This window comes from Rattus norvegicus, chromosome 2 (assembly GCF_036323735.1).
Source record: "Rattus norvegicus strain BN/NHsdMcwi chromosome 2, GRCr8, whole genome shotgun sequence".
Classification (NCBI taxonomy): Eukaryota; Metazoa; Chordata; class Mammalia; order Rodentia; family Muridae; genus Rattus; species Rattus norvegicus.
In genome coordinates, this window is record NC_086020.1 from 16,151,302 (window position 1) to 16,170,065 (window position 18,764).

Sequence of the window (18,764 nt, forward strand, 5' to 3'; positions counted from 1 at the left end):
AACTAAGTGCCACAAACCATTCAGAAAGTCAATCACAGATCATGAAAAATGGCCAATTTGATATAAATAAAATTCTCAATTAATTGGGAAGATTTTACTTATGGCCTTGTGGCTGCTGAAACATTAAAAGAAAATACTGTATTTGCCAACTTTAATTATGTAATTACTGTTTAAACTATGTAAGCCTTTTCAAGTCATGCTATTTCCCCAGTATCTAAGAATTGAAACCCCAAAACAAAACAGCAACAACGAAGAAAATCAAATGTCACTGTGATGCCACTGAGAGGAGCTGTCAGAGACAGATGTCAGTAAATGAGATGTAGAAAGAACTCGGGAGAATTTTTCTTGCTCCAAACTCTTCTCCCCTTTAACTGCTTGAGTCTGTCTAACTTGTCTAGACACTAAAATAAACTGAGTCATTATGTGATACAGGCTCCTTCTAAAGGAACCTGATGAGATCCTAATTACAAGATTTCATAGTGGACTTGGGGGATTCTACTTTCTCTCCATGTACATGAAGGTCCACAGAGAGATGACTTGGACGCAAGGCATTCTGCCTTCCTTCAGGCTCAGAGGGATAAGCTAGTCCACCCTTGGCTGAAACTTCTGAAACCATGGACAGAATAAATATTTCTATATTTAAATTATATTTTAGGTATTTTGTCACAGTAACAGAAAAAAAAATAATACAGCATGTGTTACAATTTTCTAGTAAGTACACACATTTCCAATGGGCTCTTGTCACTGAGATTACTATAATAGCTTAAATTTTACTGGAGATAGAGGCACTTAAACATAATTCTATCTTGTATTTAAAACTATTCTCCAAGGAAGTTGGTTCCTATAAAAGAAACTGTTTCTTCTCTCTATGTGCTGCTTCTGACTCTAACCAAAGATGCCAAAGATGACCTGGCCTTCATAGGAAGTCCACTGTAACTTTTGATGATAACCTAACTGAAGTATATATTTTCAAGGTTAGGCGGCAGGACAGCAGAAAATGGTTTCAGAATATCTGGTTGTTCTTGGAATAGTCAGGGGAAAGAGAGAATACAATTATCTCTTCAGCGATATAGTATTAATGAGAAATCATTTGTATAAGTTCACAATTTAGTATCATGGAAGATTTATGTGTGAAAAATACAGTGTCACACAAAAATTTAAGGTGCAATATGAAATGGATGTGAAATGTATGTTTTCCTTTGAACATGATTATAATTAGATTTGTCTTAATTATTTATTCAGATTTTTTGATAATTTTGTGGTTGTATTTATGTACAGAAAACTTAAGTGTACAGTTAACCCAGTTTAGTGGCGAGTTCTTTAGCCTTTGCCTTTTCCAGCTTGGCAATGCGAGTCACAGACTTAGGACCCGGACGTTGCCTCCCCAGTGGCGGCGGATCTCGTCACATCTGTCATTATAATTGGTCCTAATAGCTTCCCCCAGCTTAGCCAGAGCACCCTTGTCTTCTGAGTTAACCTGTGTGAAAGCAACAGTGGTGCATGTCTTCCTATGGACCAGGCGCCCCAGCCTGGCCTTTCCCTTGATGATGCAGTAGGGCACCCCCATCTTTCGACAAAGGGCAGTCAGGAAAACCACCAGCTCAATGGGGTCTACATCATGGGCAATCACCACCAGCTGAGCCTTCTTGTTCTCCACCAAGGTGTTGACTGTATTGACCCCTGCTCGGAGGACAGGTGGTCTCTTAGTTGGGACGTCCCCTTTGCCAGCAGCTTTCTTCTCAGCACTGGACAGCAGCCTTTGCTTCTTCTGCTTTGTCTCTGGCCTGTACTTGTGGGCAAGCTTAAGCAGCTGAGTCGCTGTTTGCCTGTCCAGGGCCTGGGTGAACTGGTTGATGGCAGGAGGTACCTTGAGCCACTTATAGAGGATGGTTCTTTGCCGCTACAGCCTGTAATGGGGACATTTGACAAAGTGTGTTAGATCTCTTTTGGGCTGGATGTCCTGCCAAATGCCAAAGTTCTTAGGGCTTTTCTCAAACAAAGGATTGACCACCTTTTTGGCCTCCTGTTTTTTGACCACGGCGGGGCCCGGGGCCACCTTCTTCCCCTTGGCCTTCTTTCCTTTGGGCATCTTGCTTGGCTGGAGGAGAGAACTCAAATTTTTTAAAATTATTTTTTATCATTTTTAATTTTGCCTCAGCCCAGAGATCCATGGATGAAAAACACAAACACATACATTGCTCAATTCCAGTTTGCCTTATTGGCAATAGCTGGACATTATTAAATTCCCACTGCTAGTGTGGCCTCCCTAATACTCAGCACTCTAAATCTGTCCTCAACCTTAGTTGCTCAGTAACCTTTAGTTCCAGTTCAACAGCCCCAATCACCTGCCTGTAGAAGTAGCCTGTGGATGCTCTGCCCGATATGGCTGATTGGCTTTTCCCCCTCCAAAGCATGGCAAAAACTCCTTCCTCTCCTCCTTGCCTATGGAGACCTAGAAGTTCCACCTATTCCTTCTGCCCAGCCATTGGCTCATGGTTTCTTTACTAATAGAGTAAGAACCAATAGGGGAACAGGACTTTAGCATCAGAACCACCCCTACAGCTCACCTTTTCTGGCCAATAAAAAAAATAATAACAAAAACTTTTCTGCCAGACATAATTTGAACAAAACCATAGCAACCACATAAACTACAAAGTATGATATACAATTAACATCTAGGTCATCATATTTGATAAAGTACTTTGATAAAGTACCCTACTATCATTTCTAACTTAAAAAATTATGATTATATCCATGAATTGTGATTAGATTTTAGCCAGGAACACCATCTGAAAACCATGTCTTCACTCTATAAGCTGTCTCTCAATGTTAAACAACTTTGAGTATGATTATAAAATTATAACTAGTCTTTAACCCCATCAGATATCCAAGAATGACTGAGTATTTAGGGAGCACCAAACACAGTTTCTCAAACTTAAACAATTGAAGAGACAGGTGACTACCTGGACAGTCCCCTAATTTCTTATAATGTTGGAGCATCTGGCTTCAGCCTTCTGGTCTAGGATTATCTGACGGATCTTTGCAAAGCAGGATTATGAAGCACTATTTACCATGTCTTGGCAGAGATATCAGTTGACTATTTTGCAGTATTGTGTCTGTAGATGAAATAGGCAATTTCTGCCCCTTGGATACCTTGGTACAATAAGCAACCTTGACTGGAGGTAAAGATGCTCAATTTCTTCTTTGAACCAAGAAGGGGATGCTGTCAGGAATAGGCATGTCTATAGTTTAAAGATTAAATAACATTAGATGTCACATTCTGTGTATTTCTGATGTTTTTGAAGACAAAGTAAAGTATCTTGAATTGCTAAACCTTGACTACTCTTAGTTATTTCTAATTAAATAATTTTGAAAACTCCTTCTTACAATTATATCATAATCTAACATAACCATGAGTTTGCTATCTGGCTCTTAACTTGTGCTGCTTAATCATCTTAAGCAGTTTTTAAAGCAGTTATTAGAAGGACTATGTCTATGCTTTATTCTTAAATTAGTTGCATATTTTGTATCAATATAAGAAATTCACACAAATGAAAACCTTAATTCTATATCAATATGTAAACCTGTACCAATGTAAGAGATTATAACTTCAATTTTGCATACATTATAAAGATTTCTACCAATTAAGATTGTGGCTACACAATGCTTTGTTCAAGTATGAAATATAGTAATCCATCCCATCTATTTCCTTCCTGTTCAAAATTATGACCATTTCCAAATTATCCTTTAAAATAACAACTTATCTCTAATTTGTAAAATAACCAGTACCAGATACCCAAACCCAGGAAATTGGGCTGACAAGTCTCCATTACTTTTTCCTGGTGAATAGGAACAAGGAAAAATTCTTTAAAGGGGTGGGGAGGGATTGGATAGACTTAAGAAAGCCAGCTTTAGCATCTGTTACCAGTCTCTGCATATTTGGAAGGTTCAAAACTTGACTGAAATTCTGACCAGATCCATCTGAAAGGTTGGATGAGGCAAGATGGCCTAGAATCTGTGGCAATTTCCAAAGGTGCTTTGAGCAGCAACCAGAAGCAGGGGACCAAGCGGTAAGTTCAGCATCTCTAAGAATGAATCCTGCCAAAGTTGTACATTGTGCAATATATGAATCTCACAACCAAAATTTTAGTACCATAAAGATATTTGTATGGATTGTACAAGGTGCACAAATCAGTGAAGGATGAAATTAAGCTACTTGTTTGAGTGGCTGAAAGAGAGCTGACATTTTATGAGGCAATTTTATTAATAAACAATTGTAATAAGTCTTCATTCATGCCATGTGAAGGATAGTATGAAAACTCTTTACCCTGATCTGTTCGATTCTCTTGAAATTTTTCTAGTTCTTCAGGGGGGGGGTCTCTCCCTGTCATTTCTGATCCTTCTGTCTGGAAGGGGTCCAGAGCCTATTTTCCTTTTCTGACAACATAAATGAAGAAACTTCCTTCCAAAATAATAAGTCCTTGGTTTAATAACCAGAAACTATTCAGCATGCAGCTTGACCTCTCTCCCAGAGGAATTTTAATATAACCACCAAACTCAATATCACACTCATTTTGATAAATAAAACAAATAAAAGCAAATAAAGCACTCTAAACAAATATTAATTGATGAGGCATTCTGTTGTCTCCTGCCCTGACCTTCATGAAATCAAGGCCTAAATTACTTAATATCTCTGTCTCCTTACTGTATGGGCCTATTCCAAGACTCTTTGTATAAAATTCTCAAGGCCTAAATTTCTACTGTCTGAGATAGGCTAGGTGACCTACCCCCTGCCTTTGATCTAATTTTTTAAAGATTGAATACCTTAATGTTTTATTACCTATGTCTATTTAGTGTCTAAATCTATTCCCAGGCTCTATCTTTGTCCTACCAGGCAAGGAAATCCAAGAAATCCCATAAGTAGACCATCTTTAAAGATCTTGAGAAATTGTCCTGACAAGACTTTTTCAAATCTTCTCTAATACATTTTTTTCATTCATTCTCCCTAACTTCTGTGTAGTTTAATATTTGCTGCATCTACCATCTGGCTCTCTGCCTCTCATCTTAAACTCTTTGTATCAATTCTGAACAACAGAAAGAAATCCCATGGGGCTTAGGCAAAATCTGTATTTTCCTCTTTCCTTAAAAATTATTAAATCAAATTTTAAAAATCTATCCTTTGATTACCTGTTTGTAGGAAGCAGGCAGGTTTTACCATCTGGCTCTTGGCTCAGTGCAGTCATACTGTCTCTTTGCACAGCAGGGGATCCCATTGTCTTTGAGCTGAGGCTCTCTCTGTGTTCCCTTTGTTCAAGTTTCCTGAGGGATGGAGCCACATGTCTTGCAGGGCTCTGCTTCTTGAGAAAACAATTCTCCCTTTTTCCTAGACTTGTGTGTGCCTGTATGTGTGATCCATCAGAGAATTCCTAAATTAATACTGGATTTTCATCTTACATTGGATGCCATGGAGCGGACAGAGACCGCTTCTACAGATGAGTGGTTAGGGCTGTTGAGCTGGTACTAAAGGTAACTGAGCAACTAAAGTTGAGGACAGATTTAGGGTGCTGAGCTAAGAGTATTGGGGAGGGCACACCAGGGCCAGGAGTTTGATAATGCTCAGCAATTGAGCAATGTGTGTGTCTGTGTTTTTCATCTTGCAGATCCAGTATTCTCTAGGCCCGGCTGGTAGCATGGCCTATTTCTGGAATTAAAGGAGGGTAGCAAAAGCTACATGCAACAGGTGTCCACAGAAGTCATAGATGTAGGATCCCCCTGGAGTGGAGGTACAAATGGTTGTGAGCCACCTGATGTGGGTACTAGAAATTGAACTTGGTTCCTCTAGAAGATTAGTAAGCACTCTTAACTGCTAAGTCATTTTAAATCCCCCCTTTCTTTACATTCTTCAAGACTTTGTCTCAATTCCTGTCTCCCACTTTTTGTTGAGTGATTGGACAATTTATTCAATTGTCCTTTGTCTTGTCATTTGTTAAGTATTTGAGACTTTTATTGGTATTTGCTAGTGCTGTTCCATGAGTTAAGTACAATTAATGAGTTTTACTACCCATAAAATTATCTTAAAATATTTTCTTTAAAATAAATGGCAAAGGTTGAATAGAAAATAGACACTCAATAAAAGCAAATATTATTCTGATCACAGTCAGTGCTATTTGCACTGCATCATAACACATGTCGGAAGGAGCATAGAAAGACTGAAGAGTTTGGGGTTAGACCCACTTATTTCTTCAATGTGCTTCTTGTTAATGTAGTGATTGTGCACATGGCTTTCCACTTTCGTAGTCATTGCATTTTACTTAAATGTAAAAAATACACACAACTCTGCTCCAGTACCAAGAATAAGTGCGCTGTGCAGGCTTTCTCAGGTTTAGAGTATTTTTAAAATGATTATTTCTAAAACAAAAATTTAATACATTAGATATCTCTTTTTTATAATCTAGAACATTAAGATTAAATACTCTCTGAAAATGGTTTTTCAAGGAAATAGATTCCTCTTATTAGAAAACTGACATTCTCAATAAGAAAACATGAAGTTATAACAGAAGAAAATAAAACAGAACAACAACAGAAAGGATGAACTAAAACCCAAGCTGAGATTTATGGGTGAGTCAGGGACAACAAAAAAAAGTTAGACAAGAATAATAGTAAATCAAAGATAAACTAAATAAAATTTCTTACTTACTAATTATCCAGGAAAATAAAAGCACTACGGAGAGGATTTCTTGTAGTCATATCTATTACTCCCCCACATCTGAAACAGATATTGTCTTTCCTTTTATTTCTGAAAATGGACTATCTGTGCTCCTAAAAGCAGGATATTTTCCTGATAGGTAACATATCATCCAGCTTCTGCTTTATATCTCTTCTTATTTTCATATATTAACATAATTTTGTGTTTCCTATTTTTATACCATCTAAGTGTAAAAATGATTTTTTGTTAAATACTATATACATACTCCCCACTAAACTATGTAACATTTGTGTGTTTGAGAGAGATTTGTCAAAATGCAATAAAATATATTAACTTCCTAACTAAAATTGATATTCAAAAATAAAGTATATATAATACTTCTGGTAATGCCAACTATTGCTTATCCCTTTTCTTCTTTTTATTTATTCTTCTCATGTATTATATCCCAAATGTACTTTTCTCTCTCTTCTATCCCTAGTATCTCCCCACCTTTCTTTTCCCCCAGACCCACCCCCGGCCATCTTCCCTCAGAAAAGAGCAGGCCTATAAGACAAATACATCAACACAGCATAACAAGCTACAATAAAACCAGGCACTCACTACCACATCAAGGCTGGACAAGGCAACCCAATAGGAGAAAACGTGTCCCACAAGTAGGTAAAAGAGTCAGGGACAGCCCTAACTCTGACATAAGAACACCAAGCTACATAACCATAACATATATTCAGAGGACTTCGGCCACAGACACACAGGCTCCCTGATCTTGGTGACCTTACTTGAGTTCCAGACAGTTGATTTTGTGGGTCATATTTTTTGTGGTAGCCTTGATGCCTCCTCCCCTCTCCTTTCCCCTCCTCTTCCCCTCCTTCTCCCGCTCCACATCCTCCTCCTTCTCCTCCTCAGATCAGCCTAATATTTGGCTATGAGACTCTCTATCTGTTCCCATTAGTTACTGGATGCGTCAGTCCCAGCACACTGCGCAGGCAGCACAAACTGTAGCCTGTTGATTTTGTGGCTGGGTTGGTGTCCCAATTCCTCCACTTGAGGCCTTGCCTGGTTACAGAGGATGGTTGTGTTCACCATTACTAGGAGACTTCTCTAGTGTTCCTCCTAGATTGAGGAAGTTTCCATTGCACTAGACTTTTACCTTGCTCTGGAAATGCTGCCCAATTCCAATGGTTTCTGTCAGTATTCTCTCCAGTCTCCTCCACCACCTGATCCCTCCTGCTTTCATCTGCACTTTCCCTTGAATTCCCCTGATATAATATCTTTTTTATTTTCCCTTCCCGGGGAGATTTTTGTGTCCATCCCCTTAAGTCCTCCTGGTTACTCAGCCTCTCTGGGTCTGTAAGTTATATAGCATGGCTATCCTTTACTTTATGCTAACATACACTTATTAGTGAGGAGATACCATGTTTGTCTTTCTGGGTCTGGGTTACCTCACTCAGCATGATTCTTTCTAATCAAAAGAGTTCATGATGCCATTTTTTAACAGTAGTACTTCATGTGTAGATGTGCCACATATTTAAAAATTCATTTTTTAGTTGGGGGATAACTAGGTTATTTCCACTTTGTGGCTATTATGAATAAAGCTGTTATGAACATAGTATAGTGAGTGTCCTTGTGGTAGGATTGAGTGTCCTGTACATATATGTCCAGAATATCACTGCGGAGCTCCTGGTGTGGCTGGATCTTTAGGTAGATCAATTCTTGATCTTATGAGGAAACACCATATTCATTTCCACAGTTGCTGTACATGTTTGCATTCCCACCAGCAATGGAGAAGTGTTCCTCTTGCTCCATATCCTCACCAGCGTGAGCCATCTCTTGTGTTCTTAACCACTCTGATGGGTATAAGATGAAATCTCAAAATTGTTTTGATTTGCATTTCCCTGGTTACTGAAGATGTTGAAATTTTCTTTAAGAGTTTCCCAGCCATTTAAGATTTCTCCCTTGAAAATTCTCTGTTGAAACTTCTGCCTCATATTTAAATTGGGTTATTAAATGTGTTGATATTTACTTTCTTGAGATCTTTATATATTTTGAATATTAGCCCTCTGTCTCATGTGTCAAATGCTGCCATTTTGTTGAATTGACAGTGTCCTTTGCCTTACACTAGATTTTCAGTTTCATAAAGTCTCATTTAATAATTGTTTGTGGCTGAGCTTTTGGTGTCCTGTTCAGAAAGTCACCTACAGTGCCAATGTGTTCAAGGACACCCCTCACTTTCTCTTCTATCAGGTCCAGTTTTTGATGCACTTGAACTTGAGCCTCATGAGGGGAAATAAATATTGATCTATTTTGCATTCTTCTTTTTATATATTTATCATAAGCTGCTATGAAAATATTCATTTCAGTCAATATGTAGATATGTATTTACTTCTTTGGCCAAATAATTCTAATAGTAAACAATAATATAATGTAAGCTAGGTTCGTACCGAATTTTTCCCTTGGATATTAGACAATTTTATTTACATTTCAAATGTATCCCTTTCCCAGTTTCTCATCAATTACCCCTATCCTATCTACTCTTCCCCTTCTTCTATGAGGGTGCTTCCCACCAATCCACCCACCACTTCCCACTTCTACACCCTGGCATTCCCCTACACTGGGGGTCAAGCCTTGGCAGGACAAAGGGCTTCTCCCATTGGTGCCCAACAAGGTCATCCTCTGCTACATATGCAGCTGGAGCCATGGTCTGTTCATGTGTACTCTTAGGATGGTGGTTTAGTCCCTGAGGGTTCTGGTTGGTTGGTATTGTTGTTCTTATGAAGTTGTAAACCCCTTCATCTCCTTCAATCCTTTCTCTAACTTATCCAATGGGGACCCCGTTCTCAATTTAATGGTTGACTGTGAGCATTTTCCTCTGTATTGTCATGCTTTGGGCAGAGATTCTTAGGAGACAGCTGTATCAGGATCCTTTCAGTATGCACTTCTTGGTATCAGAAATATGGTCTGGGTTTGGTGGTTGTATATATATATATATATATATATATATATATATATATATATATATATATATATATATATGGAATGGATCTCCAAGTGGGTCAGCCACTGGATGGCTGTTTTTTCAGTTCATGCTACAAACTTTGTCTCATTTACTCCTGTGAATATTTTTGAACCCTTTCTAAGAAGGACTGAAGAATCCCTAATTTGGTCATCCTTCTTCTTGAGCTTCCTGAGGTCTGTGGATTGTATCTTGGGTAATCCGAGCTTTTGGGGTAATATCCACTTATCAGTGAGTGCATACTATGAATTTTTTTGTGATTGGGTTACCTCACTCAGGATGATATTTTCTAGTTAGATCCATTTGTCTGTGAATTTCAAGAAGTCATTGTTTTTAATAGCTGAGTAGTACTCCATTGTGTAGATGTACCACATTTTCTATAACCATTCCTCTGTTAAAGGTCATCTGGTTTCTTTCCAGCTTCTAGCTATAATAAATAAGGCTGCTGTGAACATAATGGAACATGTGTCCTTGTTACTTGTTGGAGCATCTTTTAGGTATATGACCAGGAGTGGTATAGCTGGGTCCTCAGGTAATACCATGTCCAATTTTCTGGGGAACTATAACACTGATTTCCACAGTGGTTGTACCAGCTTGCAATGCCACCAAAAGTGTACCAGTGTTCCTCTTTTTCCACATCCTTGTAGGCATGTGCTGTCATCTGAGTTTTTGATTTTAGCCATACTGACTGGTGTGAAATGGAATCTCAGGGTTGTTTTTCTTTGCATTTCCCTGATGACTAAGGATGTTAAACAGTTCTTTAGGTACTTCTCAGCCATTCAATATTCCCCAATGCCCATGTGTTTGAGGCTCTTCCCCACCTTCTCTTCTATTAGTTTGAGTGTATCTGGTTTTTGATGGAGGTCCTTGATCCAGTTGGATTTGAGCTATGTACAGGACAGTAAGAATGGATCGATTTGCATTCTTCTACATGTTGACCTCCAGTTGAACCAGCACCATTTGTTCTCTTTTTCCCACTGAATGGTTTCAGCTTCTTTGTCAAAGATCAAATGAACATAGATGTGTGGGTTCATTTCTGGGTCTTAAATTCTATTTCACTGATCTACCTGCCAGTCTCTGAACACGTACTTTTTTTTATCACTATTGCTCTGTAATATAGCTTGAGGTCAGGGATGGTGATGCCCCAGAAGTGCTTTTATTGTTGAGAATAGTTTTCAATATCTTGGATTTTGTTATTTCAAATAAATTTGCTGGTCTTTCTAACTCTATGAAGAATTGAGTTGGATTTTTGATGGGAATTTCATTGAATCTGTAGACTGCTTTTGGCAAAATACCCCTTTGTACTATATTAATCCTGTCGACCCATGAGCATGGGAGATCTTTCCACCTTCTGAGATCTTCTTCAATTTCTTTCTTTACAGAGTTGAAGTTCTTGTAATACAGATATTTCACTTGCTTGGTTAGAGTTACATCAAGGTATGTTATATTATTTGGGACTCTTGTGAAGGATGCCAGTTCCCTAATTTCTTTCTCAGTCTGTTTAATCCTTTGAGTAGAGGAAGGCTACTGATTTATTTGAGTTAATTTTATATCTAGCCACTTTGCTGAAGTTGTTTATCATGTTTAGGAGTTCTCTGGTGGAATTTTTGGGGTCACTTAAGTATATTATCATATCACCTGGAAGTAGTGATATTTTGACTTCTTCCTTTCCAATTGGTATCCCTTTGACCTCTTTTTGTTGTCCGATTGTTCTGGATAGAACTTTGAGTACTATATTGAATAAATAGGAAGAGAGTGGGCAGCCTTGTCTAGATCCTGATTTTAGTGGGATTGCTTCAAGTTTCTCTCCATTTAGTTTGATGTTAGCTACTGGTTTACTGTATATTGGTTTTACTATGTAAAGTATGGGCCTTGAATTATCAACCTTTCCAAGACTTTTAATATGAAGACGTATTGAATTTTGTCAAACACTTTCTCAGCATCTAATGAGATAATTGTGCTTTTTTGAGTTTTTTATATATTGGATTACATTGATGGATTTCCGTATATTTAACCTTCCATGCATCACTGGGATGAAGCCTCCAGTTTCTTTTTGGTGGCACTGAGATCTGTGAGTTTTCCTCTTAGTGTTGCTTTCATTGTGTCCCATAAGTTTGGATATGCTGTGCCTTCATTTTCATTAAATTCTAAAAAGTCTTTAATTTCTTTCTTTATTTCTTCCTTGACCAAGTTATCATTTAGTAGAGCATTGGCTTTCTAACATTTTTCTTGTTATTGAAGACCTTAATTTGTGGGATACAGGGGTTATTTAAACCTTGTATTGGTTGAGGTCTGTTTTGTGAATGATAATATGGTCAATTTTGGAGAAGGTAACATGAGGTCCTGAGAAGAAGGTTTATTCTTTTGTTTTAGGATGAAATGTTCTATAGATATCTGTTAAATGCCTTTGGTTCATAACTTCTGTTAGATTCTCCACGTCTTTGTTTAGTTTATGTTTCCATTGCTGAAAGTGGAGTGTTTAAGTCTTCCACAATTATGTGTGAAGTGCAATTTATGCTTTGAACTTCAGTAAGGTTTCTCTTATGAATATAGGTTCCCGTGCATTTGGAGCATAGATATTCAGGAATGAGAGTTCATCTTGGTGGATTTTTTCTTTGATGAATATGAAGTGTGTTTCCATAATTTTTTGATAACTTTTGGTTGAATGTTAATTTTATTATATATGGGAATGGCTACTCTCAGTTGTTTTTTTGAAACATTTGCTTGGAAAATTGTTTTCCAGGCTTTTACTCTGAGGGAGTGTCTGTCTTTGTCACTGAAGTGTGTTTCCTATACGCAGGGTCCTCTTTACAAATTCAGTCTGTTAGTCTATGTCTTTTTATTGGAGAATTGAGTCCATTGATGTTTAGAAATATTAGGAACCAATCATTATTGTTTCTTGTTATTTTCATTGTTAGAGGTGGAATTATGTTTGTGTGACTATCTTCTTTTGGGTTAGTTGAACTTCGATTACTTTCTTGCTTTTCCTAGGGTGTAGCTTCCCTTTTTGGGTTGGAGTTTTCCATCTATTATCTTTTGTAGGGCTGAATTTGTGGAAAGATATTGTGTAAATTTGGTTTTGTCATGGAATATCTTGGTTTCTCCATCTATGTTAATTGAGATTTTTGCCAGATATAGTAGCCTGGACTGGCATTTTTGTTCTATTAGGGTCTTTATGACATTTCTCCATGATCATAGTTTCTGTTGAGAAGTCTGATGTAACTCTGGTAGGTCTGCTTTTATATGTTATTTGACCTTTTTTTCTCCTTACTGCTTTTAATATTCTTTCTACATTTTGTATGTTTGTTGTTTTGACCATTATGTGACAGGAGGAATTTCTTTACTAGTCTAATCTATTTGGAGTTCTGTAGGCTTATTGTATGTTTATGGGCATCTCTTTCTTTAGGTTAGGGAAGTTTTCTTCTATAATTTCATTGAAGATATTTACTTGCCCTTTAGGTTGGAATTCTTCACTCTATAATATAGTTATTACCCTTAGGTCTGATCTTCTCATTTTGTTCTGGATTTCCTGGATGTTTTGGGATAAGAGCTTTTTGTATTTTCCATTTTCTTTGATGGTTGTGTGAATATTTTCTGTGTTTTCTTCTGCCAGTGACATTCTCTCTTCAATCTCTTGCATTCTGTTGATGATGCTTTCATCTATGACTCCTGATCTCTTTCCTAGGTTTTCTATCTTCAAGATTGTCTCCCTTTGTGATTTCTTTTTTGTTTCTATATTCACTTTTAAATCTTGGATGGTTTTGTTTAATTCTTTCACCTGTTTGGTTGTATTTTCCTGTAATCCTTTAAGGGATTTTTGTGTTTCCTTTGTAAGGGCCTTTACTTGTATACCTGTGTTGTCCTGTATTTCTTCAAAGGATTTATACCCTTTTAAAAGTCCTCTATCATCATCATGAGATTTGATTTTAAATCAAAATCTTGCTTTTGTCATGTTTTGGGCTATCCAGGGCTTGCTCTGGTCAGAGAACTGGGTTCTGATGATGCCAAATAGCCTTGGTTTCTGTTGTTTAATTTCTTGCCCTTGCTTCTCACCATCTACTTATCTCTGGTATTAGGTGGTCTTGCTGTTTCTGAACATGGCTTGACCCTACTGTAAGCCATTGTGTCAGCACTCCTGGAGACCAGTTTTCTCCCAGTGTGATCACAAAGGGTCAGCTCTGGGCACAGGCGGATCCTGTCCTAGACTGCTCCTTGGTTCCTCTGTCCAGAGTGCTCTAGGTGGGTTCTTCTTGGCCAGGAATGTGAGCAGAAATGGTGGTCTCACCTATGCTCTCAGGGTTTTCTGAGAATTGAGCTCTCTCCCCTTGAGAATTGGTTTCACAGAGCTCTGGTACAGGGCCAGCTCTGGGTGCAGGCAGAAACCAGAAGGATCTTGGCCTAGACTGCTTCTCATTTTCTGTGTCCTGAGGGCTCCAGGAGGATCCCTCAGAGCAGAGGGGTGGTCTTATCTGTGCTCTTAGGTGTGTCAGCACTCCTGAAGACTGGCTCTCTCTTGGTGGGATGTGGGTACAAAGAGCTGTGGCCTATTTGCATTATTCTACATACTAACGTCCTGTTGAGCAGCACCATTTGCATATCTTAAATCACTGTGATAAAATCTTATTTTGAGAATGTATTTCAAAGTAGCTTTTTTCTTTTGGTTATTTAAAGGTAAGGTTTCTCGGGTGTAGCTCTGGCTGTCCTGAAACTTTCTCTGTAGACCAGGCTGGCTTCACACTCAGAGATCCACCTGCCTCTTCTTCCCAATTAAAGATCTGTGCTACCACACCCAAGCTAAAGTAGCTTTCAACAGAGGAATGGATACAGAAAATGTGGTACATCTACACAATGGAATATTACTCAGCTATCAAAAACAACGGCTTTATGAAATTCGTAGGCAAATGGTTGCAACTGGAAAATATCATCCTGAGTGAGCTAACCCAATCACAGAAAGACATACATGGTATGCACTCACTGATAAGTGGCTTTTAGCCCAAATGCTTGAATTACCCTTGATGCCTAGAACAAATGAAATTCAAGATGGATGATCAAAATGTGAATGCTTCACTCCTTCTCTAAAAGGGGAACAAGAATACCCTTGGCAGGGAAGAGAGAGGCAAAGATTAAAACAGAGACTGAAGGAACACCCATTCAGAGCCTGCCCCACATGTTGCCCATACATATACAGCCACCCAATTAGACAAGATGGATGAAGCAAAGAAGTGCAGACCGACAGGAGCCGGATGTAGATCGCTCCTGAGAGACACAGCCAGAATACAGCAAATACAGAGGCGAATGCCAGCAGCAAACCACTGAACTGAGAATAGGACCCCCGTTGAAGGAATCAGAGAAAGAACTGGAAGAGCTTGAAGGGGCTCGAGACCCCAAAAGTACAACAATGTCAAGCAACCAGAGCTTCCAGGGACTAAGCCACTACCTAAAGACTACACATGGACTGACCCTGGACTCTGACCTCATAGGTAGCAATGAATATCCTAGTAAGAGCACCAGTGGAAGGGGAAGCCCTGGGTCCTGCTAAGACTGAACCCCCAGTGAACTAGACTGTTGGGGGGAGGGCGGCAATGGGGGGAGGGTTGGGAGGGGAACACCGATAAGGAAGGGGAGGGGGGAGGGGGATGTTTGCCCGGAAACCAAAGAATTATTATTAAGTATTAAATAAATTAAAAAAAAATATCTGCTAGGGGAACTTACAAGATGGCTCAGTGATAACAGTGAATGGTTGCCATTGCAAAGGATTTATGTTTGATTCCCAGCATCAATTTGATGACTCACAACTGTCTGTCACTCTAGTATCAAGAGTTCAAAGGCTCTTTTCTGGACTTTATGGGAGCCAGGCACATGCATGGGACACAGACAATCATGCAGGCAAATGCCCATACACCTAAAATAATATTAAGAAAAAGCATACTAAAGCTGGAAATAGTGAAGCACATATTTAAATCCAAACTTAGGAGGCAGAGGCAGCCAGATATCTGTGAGCTGAAGCAAAGCTGGTACATAGACTGAATTCCAGGCCAGTCTGCCTACTTAGTAGGACCCTGTCACAGCACACACACACACACACACACACACACACACACAAACCAACAAAAAATGCTGAACAATTATTTAGGAAAGCTATTAACATTGCTATTTGCTACCTTTCACTAGAACTTTAGAGTAAAATCTCATTTTTTTAAAACACCACATACTCAAGTCACAGAACATGTAGAAATCAAGCATATATCAACCTGAAAGCTTCATTCATATTGGCTAATTTCTGTGGAGCTTGAAGGTGTTTTGTAGCATGTGGAAGTAGGAAAATAATATTCAATACCTAGTTGTGAGCCCTGCAGGATACAACAATTACTTTCCTGGTAAACCATGACTAATTAATATTGGCATGGATGTTGTAAGAATCATTATCCACTTTCTAATTGAATTTAAGATTCATACCATGTGATGGAATCTATACCTAGGACTATTTTCATGGCTAAGAACCTGTGGCTAGACAGGTCATAGGTCCTAGGGGAGAACTAATTATTACTTTGCTAAATGGATACATAATTAAACAGACTTCAAATGATTTATCCTTATATCCATAGATTAGTGCATCTCTCAAACCTCATCAGAGAAGCTGCTCTTTGAATTAAATGTTGGTTAACAGAAACACGTCATTGGTCAATGTGTGGAGAAATCGAGAATGTAGAGTGCTTAGCCCTAAATGGGACATTTATATAATACACTTCCTCTGAAGGTTTGGGAATCCCAACAGGAAAAAATGAAGAAAGAGGTGGTAGATGACTACATCCAAATCTGTTTCCAAGACACAAGAAGACAATTACGCCTAAAAACTCACAGTTGTGACACTATACAAGCTTAGGTCAGACCAAAATGCACTCGTGGAAAAGGGTAAAGTTCTGGTCCATGCTGAGTGGCTATTGGCTATTGATGGCTTCTGGAGGAGGGAGAGTCAGACTCTGTCAGGCTGTACACTACGGTAGACCAACCACACCCTAGTGGATGGCTGTGTACTCATTAGTGTATGGGCAGCACAAATTGGAGTCAGTGAGTCATTCTTTTTACAAAAAAAGGCATGGAGTGGGGGGCATGAAGGAATTTGAAGGTGGATCTAGAAAGAATTAGGAGAATTACAGGGGTGAATGTAACAAAAATATACTGTATGAAATTCTAAACATTAATAAAAGCATGAACACACACACATACACATACATGCACACACATACATACACTCACACATAAACACTACACATGTACAAGCAAACACACAAGGTACACATACACACACAGACATAAACAACAAAAAAAGTTGTTAAATATTTGCTTAGCTCTGAAACTTAATCAAATCACAAAATAATTGGTCATCAAAAATTATGATTTGTTTTTAAAACATAATGTAAATATTTAAATTCTTTTCAAAACAAGTATATTTTTATTGATTATTAATATTACAGCTTAAAAGGATTTTTGACATGGTGTGTTTTTCTAAAACACTGGCTGACCGTCTATTCATTATATAGGCCAGGTTGATTTTAAACTCAGGTGATCCTCCTGCCACAGCTTCCATTACATCCTGACATCTGGAAATTATATAAGAAATTCTATGAGATTTCTTTAATCAGTAATAATCATGCTATGACAGGTAAACTAGTTAATTAGCAAATTTCCTGAATTTAACTTTTATTAAGGATACTTTTTATTAAGGATATTCAAATCTTATTCCCTTTCCCAGTTTTCTAACCATAAGCCTCCTATCCCATTCTCCTCCCACTTCTTCTATAAGGGTGTTCCTCCTCCCCAACAACCCTGTTCCCAATTCCCCAGCCTGACATTCCCCTACACAGGGGGTCCAGCCTTGGCAGGACCATCCTGCATCCATCAGCACCCAACAAGGTCATCCTCTGCAACAGATGCAGGGAGAGCCATGGGTCTGTCCATGTGTACTCTTTGGGTAGTGGTTTAGTCCCTGGAGGCTCTGGTTGGTTGGTATTGTAGTTCTTATGAGGTCGCAAGCCCCTTCAGCTCCTTCAACCTGTCTCTAACTCTTCCAATGGGGACCCCATTCTCAGTTTGATGGTTTGCTGCTAGTATTCACCTCTGTGTTTGTCACGTTCTGGCTGAGACTCTCAGAAGATGGCAATGTCAGGCTCCTGTCAGCATGCACTTCTTGACTTCATCAACATTGTCTAGTTTTGGGAGCTGTATATATATAGACTGGATCAGTAGGTAGGGCAGTCTCAGAATGGCCATTCCTTCAGTCTCTGCTCAAAATGTTATCTCCATATCTTTTCCTATGTATATTTTTGTTCCCCCTTTTAAGAGGGACTGAAGCATATGCACTTTGGTCATCCTTCTTCTTGAGTTTCATGTGGTCTATGAATTGAATCTTGGGTAATTTGAGTTTTTTGGCTAATATCCACTTGTAAGTAAGTGCATACCATGTGTGTGGTATTTTGTGATTGGGTTGTCTCACTCAGGATGATATTGTTCTATGAAAATCATGAAGTCACTCTTTTGATAGCTGAGTAATATTCCATTGTGTAGATGTACCAAATTTTCTGTATCCATTTCTCTGTTGAAGGGCATCTGGGTTCTTTCAAGCTTCTAGCTATTATAAATAAGGCTGCTGTGAACATAGTAGAGCATGTGTCTTTGTTATATGTTGGAGCATCATTTGGGTATATACCCAGGAGTGGTATAGCTGGGTCCTCAGGTAATACTATGTCCAATTTTCTGAGGAACCTCCAGGCTGATTTCCAGAATGGTTGTACAAGCTTATATCTGTTGTCACCTGAGTTTTTGATCTTAGTCACCCTGACTGGTGTGAAGTGGAATCTCAGGGTTGTTTTGCTTTGCATTTCCCTGATGACTAAGGATATTAAACATTTCTTTAGGTACTTCTCAGTTATTCAATATTTCTCACTGAGAATTCTTTAGATCTGTACCCCATTTTTAATAGGGTTGTTTGGCTCTCTGGAGTCTAACTTCTTGAGTTCTTTGTATATTTTGGATATTAGTCCTATATTG

General features: G+C 38.6%; 1 pseudogene; it reads right to left on the bottom strand.

Annotated features, from left to right (window-relative positions):
* Positions 1-737: 737 nt before the first annotated feature.
* On the bottom strand, positions 738-2,095 carry LOC108349916 (60S ribosomal protein L7a pseudogene; annotated as a pseudogene).
* Between the last annotated feature and the right edge of the window lie 16,669 nt (positions 2,096-18,764).